The sequence below is a fragment of the Poecilia latipinna genome, unplaced genomic scaffold, assembly GCF_001443285.1.
Source record: "Poecilia latipinna isolate Pla-1442-1.1 unplaced genomic scaffold, P_latipinna-1.0 Scaffold1860, whole genome shotgun sequence".
NCBI lineage: Eukaryota > Metazoa > Chordata > Actinopteri > Cyprinodontiformes > Poeciliidae > Poecilia > Poecilia latipinna.
Genome location: NW_015114476.1, coordinates 116,424 through 130,062, shown reverse-complemented (window position 1 = coordinate 130,062; position 13,639 = coordinate 116,424). Strand labels below are relative to the sequence as shown.

At 37.1% G+C, this 13,639-nt stretch overlaps 1 long non-coding RNA gene across 1 annotated transcript in view; it reads right to left on the bottom strand.

Moving 5' to 3' along the window:
* Nucleotides 1-12,291: 12,291 nt before the first annotated feature.
* The window catches only part of LOC106934790 (uncharacterized), a 90,215-nt gene continuing 88,867 nt past the window's right edge, over nt 12,292-13,639 (bottom strand). Inside the window, exon 3 of the long non-coding RNA XR_001421767.1 lies at nt 12,292-12,644. This is a non-coding gene — a long non-coding RNA (uncharacterized LOC106934790). The remainder of the gene's footprint in view (nt 12,645-13,639) is intronic.

Below are 13,639 nucleotides of genomic sequence, written 5' to 3'. Positions count from 1 at the left end.
TTTTTTTTTAAAAGGGGTAAAATTTAATCCCAGTCCAAAATCCCATTAAGACTTTTGGACTCTCCATCCAGTCTGTCTGAGCTTTTGAAGTATTTTGAAGCTGGAATGGGCAAAAATATCTGTCTCAAGATGTTCGAATCTGAAGGAGACTCATGAAGAGTCATGACTAGACTAACAGCTGTCAAGAGGTAGCTGCATAGTACGACTCGGGGGCACTTATTTCAAATATACATACAAAAATTTGAACAATATCTGTCCACTTCCTTCGACTTTACAATTTCACACTGCTGTGCTGTACTGGTCCTCACATAAACTACCAGTAAAATAAATTGAATGTTGTGGTTTAATGTGTAAAAGTATAAGTACCTCTGAAAGGCACTGAGCCTTCTGACCTCAAAAGCGCCATAAAATGAAACAAGCTCAACATAACTTGTTTACCATTTGTCCCATAGCTGTTATTGTTCCTCTGCTGCAGCTCCCTCTCCGAAAAACCAAGCAAAAAAAACAAAAACAAAAAAAAACAAACAAACAACAAAAAAAACAGGCTTTTCTCTTGCCTGAATGGCAGAACAAACTATGTCACTCCTGACGCCTCGGCTTGGACGAGTACGAGCGTTAACTTCAGCTTGGATGGCACAGACGTGCGGGCCATCTGGAGTCCTTTCTCCCCTGCGAGGTTGGTGGACATGTGGGCTAGAACGGAGCCAAGCTAAGTTTAAAACATGTCCCATGGGGATTTTGGCTGGTTGTCATGAGCACAGAGCAGCTCTCTACCCCGGGGGTAATGTTACACAGGTAGCACTCAGACACTGCGAGCTAAGGGTAATATACAATATAAATGTCTAAATGTGAAATGAAATGTAGTGTAAAATTGAAAACGATGGCTGAGAATTTTCAAGGTGAAAAGCTTTCCCGAGGCAGCGGCGGCCTTTGTGCCAGCAGCTGACGTCTGTGCAGCAGTTTCTCAGAAAATCGTCATGAGTCGAGGGACTTTGTTTTCCTCTGCCTCTGGCGACCTTCATAATTTGCTACCTCAAATGTACCGTGATACAGATCCAGATAAAGTGAATTTATAAAACAGTGATGGAGATGAGAGACGATCACTAACCATTGTCCTGCAAAACAATCTAATTAGATTAACACAGTCCTGCTGTTTGTCAGTGTAGTTAGTAAGGCTGGCCTGAACAGAAGGTTAGTGCCAAAAATCAGTGTAAAGAAATCAAAGCTTATTAGGTGCTGGACATCAAATGGAGGCTCTAGATATAAAATAATTCAGGCTAATAGATGCGGAAAGTATCAAACTGAAATAAAATATTAAAAGGCAAAGAATGCAAGCATACAGTGTTGGCACTCTGTATGTGCAACACAAGAACTGACTTTAAGGGAAAACTAAACCAACTACCAACAGTAAGTTTTAACTTATATTTCCAAAACTACAGCAGTGTGTTCTTGAACTATGAAAGTTTAATAACTTTGAAAAGAAATATGCTCCGATCATAAACTATTTCCCTACCTCTTCTAACAGCCAGATGGGGAAAAAAAAATAAATAAAAAATGGTAGGCATCCACAGGCTTTTTGATGATTTCATCGCTATTCGCTTAGGTTAGTGTGCAGGTCTGTTAGTACAGAGTTATCTCCAGAAAAGTGATCAAGTAAGGGGCTCTCATAGTTTGAGTTCCACATCTGAGTATGAATACCAGTGTTTTGCAAAAGTATACTTTAAGTTATCCACAGTTTGAAGTGTCCAACCACTAACTTAAGAACATTTTGCATGCTTTTATGTTCTCTAAGCTTTTAGTTGACACATTTTTGTAGCAAGCTGTAATCTAATTTCAACCTATGCCCCAAGTTTAAGTCTGTTGCAGCCTCCAACATGTGTTTTTGTCTGTCCTGACGAGCGTCACAACACCATCATGCTGCCACCACCATGTTTCACTGGGCATATGATGTGTTCAGTGTAATTTGCAGTTTCAGTGTAATTTGCAGTTTTAGTTTTCCTACCACCATTTTTGAATGCTTTCTTTCAACAACTTTCCTCTTGCCTCAAGTTTCTTAAGGAACAAATCTATGGAGAGGATGAACAATAGTTGTATAACTGTATAAATAAAACTTAACCAGAGACAATTTTATGCATTTTAATACATCAGAAGGTCAGCAGATTTAATTCAAAAAGTGAAGCCCAAATATTATTTTTCTTGTTCTACATTATAGCTGAAAATGAAGCAGAGCAATTTAAAAACTATAATTAAAGAAAATGCTGGCCAATTCAAAACTAAATCCATGTACTTTGCTGTGTGTGCTCAATGACTGGCCAGGCTTTTTATCCCACAAGCTACTGCATCTGTATGGCTCTTGAAGCGCAGACTCTATTGTTCACACACAATGTTTCCAAGCCAAACTGTTTAGTAGGATAACCTTCACAATCTTTCCAATTCTTATAATAAACTGAAGTTTTCACTGAGTTTTAATGTCTAAGATTCAGAGTCTTTCTGAGTATTTTAACAGTATTTTAATTGTAATTTCTGAATCCTTCATGCCTGATTTCAACCCAGAGAAAAACTATAAGCAAATTCGGTCAGGTAGCACACTGTGTCCTTCCGAACAGATGATTTATGATGAAGGCATTTACATTTTGCTAGCAATGTGTCAGCATAATGTAATAGAGAATAATGAGCCCAGTAATACATTCAATACACATCCCATAGATAGAAAAAGTAAACTACAGGACTAAACTTTAGTTCTGAGTGTTTTAAAGTAAATAAATCCTATTCGTAAAGCATTAAAGTCCTTACAAATAGTAGTTTGGGGACTTTGCAGAGTTTTGAGGTTATATTGTTTTGAGAGCAGCAGTTTGCTAAACAAACACAACTTTGCTTTTATGTCAAAAAAAAACTTAAAAGTTGTCTGGAATAAGTCTTCCTGTGCAGTGATTAGGTATGCAGGAGCACATAGTGAAATTCCTCGAGGCTTGTAGCCCTGTGATAATATTTACTAAGCAGGAATCAGGGGAAAGGATAAAAATCCGTGATTTTTCCTCCCTGTGTCAATGTCGCACAGTTGTAAAAACCGGCCCTTGAACAAGCACAGAGGGCCGTCTGTGACGGACGGGCCCTGAAAGGCGACTTCCTCCGATCACGTTTACTCGTCTCAGCAGCACCTGTTGCTTTACACCCACGCACGGCTCATGCAAACATAAGAACACATAGGTCTGTTTCTGATCTAAAGGGCAGGCTGCCAACAAAACAATGTACAAATGCAGTGTGTAGCAGGGAATCGCCAAAGGTCAGGAATAAATTAGGATCTCCAGTCAAAGTCAATAAGAATAATAGTACTCCTGTTTATGTTTTGTATAAGACCCGCTTTCACTTACTGTGAAAAATGGAGATCTTATGGCAGGAGGAAGGGTCCATGAAAATGGCAGGAAAGAAACAAAATGACATTGGGATGACCTGAAAGACTAAAGTTGCTTCAGAAATCAAACTTTTCTCAAACTATCCTTTCCTGAATGAAAACATTCAACAAAAATAAACAACAAAAATACATAGAGTCTGATTAGATCTTCAGCCAAATGCAGCCAATTTATGACAGAACCTCCACCATGCTTTAACAACACACTGTATATGATCCTCTTTTTGTTTTTTCATTTTCTTTCTGGACTGTGAATTCCTTGTTACAATGGGAAAATGGCTCTGCCCCACACCCAACACATGGCTTCTCCATGTTTAAATCCAGGCCTTTGAATAAAAAAATAAATAAAATAAAATAAAATAAAATCTGCCCAGTTCTTAATCTTAATTCAAGCAGCATAAGCCATTACATACTATATTACATAAAAAAAAATCAGTAAAAGCAAACAACTGATAAACCTCGTCCCTTATGCTTTGCAAAATTTTCCATAATACATTACAACCACACAGATCAAGATGTCTTAATGGGATTTTATATCAACATAAATTTGTGCACAACTACGACGTGAACGGTGTGTGTTTTCAGGATTTTGTTCAGTGTTCGCTCTCTGCCACATGCAACATTTTGCATGTAGGACAAAAAGTTTAATGATGGTCTCCTGACCAGAGCAGCTCCTTTTTATAATATGTGCTCTAGTTTGTAAGAAATGGGACATCCTAATATTTGTGTTGATGAAAAATTCTCCGACTTGAGCTGCGGATCTCTGCATCTCCCCCACGGGCGCCACTGCACCTGTTCTTTTCTTGCTCGACCGTTAAGTTTTGATCATCTATGTTTTAGTAGTTTTATGCCATACTTCTTTGAGGTAAATTAAAGAGTTTTATTCCTTTCCAGTGCTCTCTGGGAAACTTCTAAGGCCTTTGCAGAAGAACTGCATTTATAGTGAGATTAATTAGCACACAGGATGACTCTGTTGTGACTCTGTTGGTTGCGCCTGATCTTATTTTGGGAAATCAAGGGGTGCATGCCACAGCTTTTGTATTTGTATTTGAAAATCAAATACAAATCCACTGTTTTTAAGAGTTGACTGTTGTTTCTGCTCGTCAGTCTTGTGTTTTATCACAACCTGTCACAGGATAAGCAGCATGATTGCTTATGAAACGTGAACATAGCTGAGTAAATTGTTCTTCAGATCTCTGAATTTAATCAGTTTAGGTTTCTTAGGCTTACTGAAAGCAAACAGTGCAGTTTAGGTTTTTCTTCAAAGATCTTTTGTTCACAAAAGCCCAAACTATTATTTCTAAACTGAAGCCTATTTTCAGCCACAACTGCAGCACGAAGTCGAACTTTAAATAATTTGAGTATTTGTGTTTTTGTCGGATGAATCTATAACCGCGCTGTGCTGAGAGACAGATCTTTGAGGCTTTAAACAGACAAATAACTTGTGTAGCGTCATCATGCAGGCCAATATGTAGGAGTAAAAGCTGTGGTCTTTCTCACTTTGCTCTCTATTCCTCTGTTGTGAACAACGGCTGAATTTCTTCACCTTTAAATGCTGTCAGATATTTAATTGTTATCCTGACAACCATCTAAATCAGTGGAAAACATGGCCGTGGAACGTTGCACGTAGGCACTGGAGCATGACATTGAATTATTTTCTGTGGCAAATTATAACTCAGACAAAACTACCCATGTACACTGTGTGTACACAGTGTCTAAAGATAAATGAGTTAGAATAATAAAAACATCCTATGCCACTAATGTAATTTGCCTTCCATCAAGGTGTGGAAATGTTTGCCCATTCTATTTGACAAAATTACAAATTTCAAAAACTTTGGTGCAGAAGTGGCGTGTCATCTGAGGAAGGAACAGACTGGTTTTATTAGNAGACTTGTCAGGTGAAGTGATACTTTCTTATGTACATTAAAAAGCTCCTTTTTTTTATGAAGTATTTGGATCGGAGAAATAAAAGCTCAGAATAATCAAACGGATATGTTTTGTCTTGGGTGTGTAAATATGTCACACAAGGCAGGTACTTAATGTAGCTGCCAGTCAGTCACTGACAGGCAAAGTATAAATTTATAAATAGAAATCAGACAAAGAGTATAAATAATTTTCAAAAGGCTAAATAACCCTATAATATTAAACAGACAGATACATAATTTTTTTCAAGGTTAATGCTCATGTTACATTACTTTATCATAGGAAGGACGCCTGTTTCATTTTCATCCCCTTTAGACTAAAGCAACCACAGTCTTTCGTTTTGGCCTGGATTCACTGGATATCAAGTATTTTGACTCTATTTTATAAAATATAGACAGTAAAGAATGAACTCAGTTCACAATTTGACATGGCTACACTCTTTCTTAAAAGGCAATAAAGTCTGTCGTTAGACCAGTTTGTAGTTTACATCAATCTTTAATCAGGTAAATGAGTGAATATCTTTCAGTTGTACATTTCTATTACTCCACATTATGTTTTTATACTGTAAATGTACCCTTACTGTAAATCCTCTTAATACATTTTTAAGTTTTTATATTTTTACTTTATTAGTGTGACCATCTGTGCTTGACTTGCTGGTCAGTTTGCTGCTGGCTCCCCTGAATCTCCCCACTAAGGAAAAATACATGCTATTTTTATTCATATTTTTGTGTTAAACATGAAAAAAAAGGGTGCTGAGACAGCAGCTTTGATTCTCACATCAATTCTGAATCTGGTACAGGAATTGCTTTCTAAGTCTTGTCCTTTGCTGAATACCAAGAAAACCAAGTATGATGTTTTTTCTAAACAACTGGAGGTTATTTTGCATTTTAATGTCTTACTGAGGGACAAGGAGCTCAGTATTGTGTGTGCATTTCAATATCTTTTATCCAAAATGCCCAGGGTGTTAAGTTTGATCCTCCAAAATTCAAACAGACAAGACCTTATTTAAAGTTCGACTTTAAAAAACTGAAGGTAATTTGTTTATTTTGGTTTTTTTTCAGTGAAGTATGTGATGATTCATTCTCACGGTTGAGCTTTCTTTGTTTACCTAAAAGTGTTTTCCTCTCATGAAAGGGCCTGAAATGTGCTGCCAATGGCAGCTCTCATTCTGATGGAAAAGCTGAGGGCCTTATTTTCAGGACATTCCTCTCAAGGGACCACAGTTGCTGGGTTACAGAAACACATCTCCAGTGACAGCCAGGATCAGTTTCTTGACATTGTCTTGGTTCCTTCTATGGATTTGATTATTCTCTGACGGGAAAAGTGACACTGACAGGCATAGACATGTCCTATAAGATGAACTACGGAGTGCAAAACAAACCGTAGGCTGTGTAGATATGATGTATGTAGGAAAAAGTGATGCCAGCTGAAAGACAAAATGGACGTTGTAGCCACAAAATGGACATTGTAGCTTAATTTCCGCTTCCTGACTCCGCTGTTTGTTACAAAAGTTCACAAACTATACAAAAGTGATACAAAAGTATCACACTATCCTTGTTCATTTTGTATTTGAAAGATGGTGAATACTGTTTGGTAGTGTGTTGGTTGTGGGAGGACCAGCCAACAGCACAAATTTGACAGAAACTGGCTCAGCAGAAAAGTCCATAGCATGTTCCTCTAAAAGCTGCACAAAGGATCATTAAAATATTATATTGTTATCTAAGTAAAAAGTGAAAAGATGTGTTTTTTTTTACAGCGGTCTTACATTTACAGGTTATTCCTTTATTAGGGAGTAAGCATTTTCAAAGAGGTAAGTAGGTTTTCCACGTCTTTCCATGTCTGATTTTCTTACAAACATTGATACATCTTTCATATAACATACCTTCCATGACACATGCAGCTCATAAAGGAAACTATTGAATAATTCTCAGCTGTTATCGCCTTCTCTGCCTGTGGTTCCTCAGTTTTAATACCTTGTCAGACACATTAAACTCCTCTGTGGTACAGCATTTCACGCCCATTCCCCTCCCTGCCTTGGATTAAAAAGAAAAAAATATATAAAAATCCCCTCTGCAAGCCATTTATAAATAGAACATGGTATCACTCTGAACATATTTTTGGATAAGGAGCTAAAGCTGCTAAACTTTTAGATTTTTCATTCCCCCCCCTCCCGCCTTCTACTGCTGCTGTCACCAGAGTTTTAGCATCATTTGTCAGAGGGCGTCATGCAGCCGTATAGCCAGCGTATTTGGATTCGGGTCGACCACCGAGAAACTGCAGCTCCAGATTCGTCTCAGTTGTTTCTATGACGCACAATAACAGGTTTTTTAATAGAGAAATCCAGAGAGCTCAACTTCAAAGGGGGGTTAATTTAGATCCTCTCAGCATTTGCCGCTCTGCCACAACCTTTACATGAGAGGAAGGGAGGATTTTTACGGCTTTAATTTGTTTTTCTGCACTTAAACTTCAGAGAGAGTTTGGTTTTGCAGCATTAAAACAAAAAAGAAAATGAATAACAAGAAAAAAAAGAAGACGGATAATGTACCCTGAAAAGAGGCAAAAACCTGGAGAATTAAATGACTGCGACCTGATTTCTCCTAATTTTTCTCTAGTTCTGCAGCTGACACACACTGCACATGGAAAATTCATGACATTTCCACACACTGCCAAAAATGAAAGCAGGGTAGGGTGCGTGGCATGTGGGAATAGATGAACTGTAAGGAGAGCCTTGGGGCTCTGCCTAATGAGGAGGATTAGGGAGCTGTGATGGGGCCGGTGTCGGGCGGCCCCAGCTTGGCCACTGGGAAACTGAAATAGGATGGAAGTGGAGGCGCAGGTCAAATTTCAGGCCAGATTGTTTAATCGACAAGAGCAATCGAGGGATCGCGGGGTTACACTAACATGTTATCATCTCCTTGATAACCTGCTGAGAGAAGATGGAGCGAGAAGGCAATTTAAAGTCCAGAAATGTCTTTTTTTTTTTCTGCAGATATATTTTCTACCCTCAGGGGCATATTTACACTGAATTACTTAATTTGAGAAGAACCTATTTTACCACTTTACTGTTCCTATTGTGACATGGGGCTACGTATATTTTCAGAAGAAAGTGGCTGACCATTGCACCTCTGACAGGTTATTAAATAAAATTCTGCTATTTCAAAGTGAAAAACCACATTTTTGACAGCTTGCATTTGACTAGTAAAGTCTCACGACAACATTTGAGAAGAAACATGAGAAAGCCCAAGTTGCCAAGGGCCCCTACCAAAAACATTTTTGACTTCTTGGCTGGATGTGATCACCACTCAGTGAGCAAGTTTAGGCTAAAAATGTGATATGCTTTAAAGAAATTATTATGACGAGCATTAAAAACTTTTAAAGCTTTGGGAAAAGCTACAAAATAGCCACTGCAGTGCCATTGTCCAGGACTGAAAAACAGAATGTTTAAAAAAGGAGTACATTTATTCAACATGGAAAAACACTAAGAAACACTTTTTGCACCTTCACTAGTATTGAACTTATTGGCTTCTTAAGTTCATAAAATTTCTGAAAGATAATTGCAAATATACTTTTTTGCAATTCCTGCTTTATTTTTAATTTTATTTTGCATCCTTTTAGCATTCAATGCTTAATTTTCCTAGGGTATGAACATGACATGACACAGACGGCCATTTTTGTTAGCAACTCTTAAAAATGGTGCACATAAGAGAACATGCCATTAAAGTAAGATAGATGTGTGTTGATATTTCTAAACTAGAAAATGGCTGCGGAGATGGAAGACAAAGAAAGTAGGTCCAAGCCTGAACCTAACAGTTTAAAGTCCTGTGATCAGACTGCACCTATTGCTCTTCTGCAACTTAAGTTGCCAGCTAAATAACACTAGATTGTAAAAGCCTAATAATTATCATAGAAGTAACAATTAAATGTAATGTGGCCCAAAGCTAATCTGTATGCCACCTTATTCCAAAAAGAAACAGGGTAACAAAGGAAGATGAATTAAGAGACTCGAACTCCAGAGAGTTCATTTCCTAACAAAAGAAAACAAGCTGACATCGCCTGACAGAGATCCACCAGAACAAAGGGAAATTTTGTTATAGGAAATCTGCTGCAAGCAGTCAGTGCTGAGCTCAGATCTGCTGTCAGCCTCTTCACCTTAAAAAAAAAAAAAAAAATGTGTGAGCGAGATACAAAAGTACTGTGTACTGGTAAGATTATGGGAAATTATTGTGGCATGGTATAGTTGTATGGCATAACGTCTCCGTTATGGGTTAAAAATAACTTAATAGTGATATTATAAGTAGTTTTCACTGTTTTCTATTGAAGATTTCTAACTCTTAAAATACAATTTCTCATTATGTTCAAACAGTGGTGGTTTCTGGCCTCTTCACCCCCATCCCTTCCAGTTGCCAGAAAACAACCCGACGTTTTTTTTTTTTTTTGTTTTGTTTTGTTTTGTTATGTTTTAAGTGTTTGGGCTGTCACTAGAAGCAGCAGACACCCAAATGGAAGCATAAAAGGTAAAAACAAAAGATAATTCCGTGCAATGTCACACCACAAGCAGTCATCTGCTTATCCTTAGAGTCTGTGTTTGCAGCAGCTGTTCACAGAAAATCCTGTTTTTTTTTTTTTTTTTGCAATTTTTTACTTGTGCTCAGTTCAAGCTAGTCATAAAATGAACTGAATATGCTCATACTTTAAAAAACCTTGCACATATGAAGTTCTTCAGCTGAAAAGCTTTCATACAGATCACTGCTAAAAGTGCCCACAAAAGCAACCTAGCAATTAGTGAAAGTAAAAATAATAAATGCTTGGAAATACTTTGTTTAGTTCAGCCATGCTCCTGCAGTGGCTTTGTTAATGCCGTGCTCCTCGTGCCAATCCTTTCCTATATGCTTATATCCTTACCACTGCTTTGAATGCAACTCACAAAGACTGAATTAGAGGGTCCAGCATAGTCACCCTACTGGTAGTGTTAATGGTATTTAATTGTAATATATCAATGCAGTTATTTATTTTTTTTTTGTTTCCAAAACAAGCAATATTAATGCATCACACTGACCAAAAATCTGTTCCCGTTTTTAGGACGACATTCTTGTATTAACCCCACAAGGATACCAAAGAATTCAGCGATTTTGAGAACACGAAACCCAATTTGCCTAGCAGATTGCATCTTTGCTGCAGTTTATTTCATAGTGTGCGAAGAGTCTCTTTGCCACCACTTATCTAAAAGTCCTTATCTGTTTCCACCCTTTAGAAAGCAAAGGTGAGACAATCGTGGATTAACTCTTTGCCCCTGGGATAATTAGGAAGAATGACTTCTGCAGGAATAGCGCTAAATGACACCAACGTTCAATAAGAAAGAGAGAAAAACATAATGAGACAGAGGTAGGCCACATTGATTAATATTAAGTCATATTTTCTAATTTATTCTTTCTGGAATTTGCTGAATGATTGCTCTGCTAATAAATATTGTCCATTCATATGTTCCTTGTAGAACAGATAAAAGCTATTTTTTTTATGGTTAAATATGACGTATGAGTTTTATTTGAGGTTTTCTACTGTATGTAATTTGTCAGAAGGTCGTTTCTTCCACTTTAAATTTATAACTCAATATACATGATTGGATTTGACAAGTTTGAATTGTTGTTTGTGTCCCACCGCAGTTAAAAAAAAAAGAAAAAGACCTTTGGATTGTATGAACATTAAAAAGACGAAGTCTAGTGCTGTCTGTTGTTCTGCAACGCAATATTTGTTTATCGCACTTACACAATACAGTTATTGCTTGAAAGCTCTTGGACTTAACAAATATCGTTGGTTTTTGAAAGCAGATCCAAAGCATTAGATATATGGTGTGAATCAGTTCTCATTTTGTGTCCCTAATGTTGTATCAAAGTGTTTGCTTAGCAAAGTGGGAGTTTCTCACTGTGATGCATGTCTATCCGCAAAAAAACTGCATCTATAGATGTCTTTAACACAGAAATGCAGTGGAGAGACAATCTGTCAAACAGCCTTCGATTTTAGCTGTCATGGATGATGATCTTAAAAAAAAGGAAATAAAACAGTCTGAATAATGTTTTCTGTCAGAGAAAATGATTCCAAGTGGAGGAAAAAGAATCTGACAGCTAAGTGAGCCTCTGTGATGAATGGACAGCATGCAGGAATGCAGGTTTTAACAGATTTTATGCTTTAGAAGTGAGAAAATGTTCAGTGTGATGGATCTGCTATGATAAAATCTCAGGAAAAACCTCTGGATGTATAACATGTTTACCATTTATGTAGAAAGTAAGTGTACTTTTCAAATGGAAAAAAAAAAAATATCTTATTAGTCAAGTAAAGTCACACTCACAAAAATAATATAAAATGAGTTAAAGGGCTACATTTCATAATAAAGATAAATAATTATAGATTTTAATGAGATATCTAGTTTTACACATGCTTGGGCTTTTAACGTCATTCGTTGAAACATCCTACAGCTTCTTAAGACCAAATGTTTGGTTCATATACATCACCTTACCAAACTGATACAGGTTGCTATGTTACTATATTTCTTTGCAAAACTATCTCAAACACAATACGACTGGATTAAGAGCTTCAGTGGAAACTATTGCCACAGATTTTTAAAAAAAAATTAAATCCCTGCCGGTGTGCCCCAAAAAGTTTTCCCCCCCCCCCCCCAGAGTGCTAATATCAATCCCTTTTAAAATTAACACAATAAATAAATTTTCATGTTAGTATTTCCTTCTCTCTGATAGGATCTAGTTTACGCTTAGAGGCACGGTATAACAGATGTATAAAAAACCCAGCTCATTTAAATCGATTTCCTTTTGTGTTTTGTCCTGGTAGCTTTGTCAAAAAGTGTAGCGGGTCTTGTTGCCTTGCAGTGTTGGTAGTTTATCTCTGGTACAAAAAGACAAAAAAAGGGAGAAAGTTTGATATTCCTCCTGTTGCGTGGTTGACTTTATTCAATCACAGGCCTGACTAGATATATCTGGTTTAGGTAACCACAGTCTGAACCACGAGATGAACACTCTCCAATATCCAAGATCCAACTTAAGCCTCACATCATCAGCACACTGCAGAATCCCCACACACCCACCTGGTGCAAAATGAAGGGTGCATGATAATCTAAAGCCTAACATCTGTGCAAAACATCTCAGTCACAGTAATGAACACATTCATACTCACAAACACAGGCTTCTGCTGTTTGATCAGGTCAGGTATCCAAACACATATTGATTCATTTGAGAAATATAGGGTCCAAGTCCGCTTTGCATCTTCTTGGCTGTATTTGTCTCGTTTTGGTTTTTCAAGCCGCCTACAAAAAGACAAGAGAGAAGCACAACAGTAGGCTTGAAGCTCCAGTAATTTATCTTACAAAGTATTAAAACAGAGACAGGTGTTTTTTTTTTTTCTTTTTTTTTGTCATCAGATATGGCATCTGGTATTATTAGAATTAGGACATCAAATATTAAAAGTGCACTTTAGAGTCCAAGATGAAACAGAATAGCAGCTCTTCAGCTCACATTGGTTTCTGCATCCCTCCTAGTCTTTGATTTAAGCCTCCAGACTTAAAGGTCTGTTTAAGAAAAATACAGAAAGGTCAAAGAGTGGATGATTCACTTCCATATCAAAGGAGTCCATCCCGACAACATTTGATCACTTTATAAAAAGGAGGAAATCATGATTTGTGCCGGAAAAAAAACAAACAAAAAAAGACATAGCGTTAACACATCCCCTCATTAAAATGCTGTGACCATGTCAGAGCACATGTCCTCCCAGAAACCCTCTCCCGCTTTTCATCCTAATGAGAGAAGATGAAAGCGTGCCGAGACTGAGACAGACAGGACGGGGTTTTAGCAATATTTATTTGGGAGAAGACTGAATGTTCTGGCTTCAGGTTGAGCTGTCCAAGGTGAGTAAACAAAAGCGTTCCCATTGTCCCTTTGCAATTAGTGCCATCTTTGTTGAATAATACACACATTTTTAAAAGCCAGACTACTCTTAAGACCCTCCATCTGCCAGACATCTAGACATGATACAAGTGGAAAAATACTGAAACGCCAATTTCATTTAAATTAAGTCTAAAAAAAATTACAATTAACCAGAGCACCAGTTATTATATCTTATGTATATTTGATAATGATTATTCCTGATTATTTTAACAATGGCATTTGACAAAATGTTGCTTTTTTCATAATTGGTTACTGCATTATGTTTTTTTTTTTTTTTTTTTTTTTTTTTTTTTTTTTAAAAAAACCCTAAAAAAAAAAAAAAAAAAAAAAAAATTTTTTTTTCTCTCTGGGGAAAACT